Source organism: Dendroctonus ponderosae, unplaced genomic scaffold, assembly GCF_020466585.1.
Source record: "Dendroctonus ponderosae isolate FM_Combo_2020 unplaced genomic scaffold, Dpon_F_20191213v2 Dpon_F_20191213_9, whole genome shotgun sequence".
NCBI lineage: Eukaryota > Metazoa > Arthropoda > Insecta > Coleoptera > Curculionidae > Dendroctonus > Dendroctonus ponderosae.
This window is the reverse complement of record NW_026019116.1, coordinates 6,446,856-6,449,375: the sequence shown is the minus strand read 5'-3', so window position 1 is coordinate 6,449,375 and position 2,520 is coordinate 6,446,856. Positions and strand designations below refer to the sequence as shown.

Below are 2,520 nucleotides of genomic sequence, written 5' to 3'. Positions count from 1 at the left end.
ATTCCTGATAAAAATTGAAAATAGTACTCGAAAGGTTATCAGAAAGGTTTCCGAGATATGACGCTATGAGAGAGCAAAAATTGATTTTTTCGAGACTGAATTTTTCATACCTCGATGTTAATGGTTCAAACCCCGTTAATTTACTAATCGAGCGCGTTTTATAGGCTTGCAAAAAAGCCTATAGAGAATCCAATGTTTCCCAATTATGGGTTGGTTTTGAATTTTAATCTGATGATGGCGCTGTTGTGTCGCTGAAACGTAATATGAAATAAACGATATGAACATTGTTCTTTCACATTTTGACTGAAACCCCGGAAAGGACAAATAAAAGAACTGTTAGTTGAAGTTATTGTGAACAAAAATCAGGTACAACTGGAAGTTTTACTCCAACCCAAATTAAGAAAATCAGAATCAACTCTTAGCGCAAATCTGTGTGCAGGTCAATCTCCCGAAGGCCTAAAATCGGAACCTTCCGACATCACTGGACCATTATTCGACTTGCTTCTTGATCTGGCCACTTCCCATGGGCCGGAAAGCTCGGTACCCAACGATGGAACCCACTTGACTGCAGTGGCGTGCGCCTGCCTTTTGTCTTTGGTAGTCGTTAAGGGCGATACTGGCAAGTATCTGAGCGCTGCCGCCGCTTTACTCATGTGTCCGAGAGCACTAAGCGTCCAAAATATACAAGTAAGTGTCTTAAAGTCCAACACATCAGTTTCTATCTTATTCTGCTCTAAAGAGCAGAAGTCGTTTGCTGTGGCACCTAGTCACCACATATATTTTTTAAATAGATGCCAGTAGTGCTTTCGTCCCTGCAAAGAAGCATTCATGCGGTTCTGCTGGGCAAAATGATCCGTCCGGACTGGTTAACCCATGGAGTTCCCACCACATCAAAGATAGACTCTTTCCTGATAACCACCTCAGCAGACCTGCACAATCTGGCAATCGCCCCCAGATCCTTAGCCTTTGATGGACAGTATCTGTACCTGTTTTCGTCCAGAGGATTGTTCAAGATCGGCAGCGGCTATGGGGGCACAGTCAAAGGCCATGTTGTCCAATGGAAGCCCGATTTCTACCCGAAAGACACTGGAGGACTGGTGTTTTGTGGCGTAAGCGCAGCCCCTTAAGACTATGACTATGATATTAGCACTGTTGTTGTTGCAGGGCAAGTTGTATCTTAAACTAACTGGGCGAAGAGGCAGCGAGTTTTTGATCGTGGATAGAAGCAACCTGCTGATATCTGGCTCAGTTCCGTTACATTCCAGGGATGTATCTGCAACTGTAGTCTTTTCAGACGGTGAATACCTAGGAACAATATCAGCAGCCAAAGACGTGAGTATCGGTTCCTAAATTCCCACTCAATCTAAAATTGCGCTGATTTCAGGACGGGTTTGTGGTGCGAATCCTCAACCAAACCGTTTCGCCTGCCGCTTTGGTAAGCGAGCTTCCACTGAAGCTCGCACGCAAATGTGTGGAGTCCTTGGGCTACGCCCCCTTTGAAGAAGAAGCGAACGCATGCACCATCAGCACTAATACTGAGGAGGAGATCGCCACCATTTGCTCGGGCAAAGACTTTGGATTGCTGCGCACTGTCACAGGAAAAGTGTTGTATACGGGAAAGTCTGCAGCTTTGGGCATTAAACAGGCAGGAGTGCGGACTGGAAAATGGTCGGAATTGATTTTGACTAAATCGCCGAAAATTGCCCACATTTCCGTGGGCCATGACGGCTTGCATGCGGTGCTCATTACTGATGATGGTGCCGTATTTTTTACAGGTAATAATTTTTTGAAAATATATTTGAGTGCAAACAAACTTTAATATATTTCAATTACATTTCCAAAAAATTAATTTAAAGTAAAATGTGTGTCATATCCGGTTAAATTATGAAGCCCGCAATTGTCTGGATGCTGCTCAAATGCTAACTGGGAATTATTTTTAGAAAACATAGTTGAACTCAAAGAAACGTTAATACATTCAAATCAACAATTTTCAAAAAATTAATTTAAAGTAAAATGTGTGTCATATTTTTGGATGTTAAATTATAAAGCCCGCGATTGGCTAGATGCAGCTCAAAGGCTAAGAGTGGAATAATTTTCTGAAAACATAGTTGAACTCAAAGAAACTTTAATACATTCAAATCAACAATTTCCAAAAAAATTATTTAAAATAAAATGTGTGTCATATCCGATTAAATTATGAAGCCCGCAATTGTCGGGATGCTGCTCAAAGACTAAAGGTGGAATTAGTTTGTGAAAACATATTCGAACTCAAAGAAACTTTAATAAATTCAAATCAACAATTTCCAAAAAATTAATTTAAAGTAAAATGTGTGTCATATCCGATTAAATTATGAAGCCCGCAATTGTCGGGATGCTGCTCAAAGACTAAAGGTGGAATTAGTTTCTGAAAACATATTTGAACTCAAAGAAACTTTAATACATTCAAATCAACAATTTCCAAAATTAATTTAAAGTAAAATGTGTGTCATATCCGATTAAATTATGAAGCCCGCAATTGTC

At 40.4% G+C, this 2,520-nt stretch overlaps 1 protein-coding gene across 1 annotated transcript in view; it reads right to left on the bottom strand.

Annotated features, from left to right (window-relative positions):
- Positions 1-2,520, bottom strand: part of LOC109543336 (GTP-binding protein Di-Ras1) — a 32,978-nt gene that overhangs the window by 15,951 nt on the left and 14,507 nt on the right. The gene's annotated exons all lie outside the window — the stretch shown is intronic.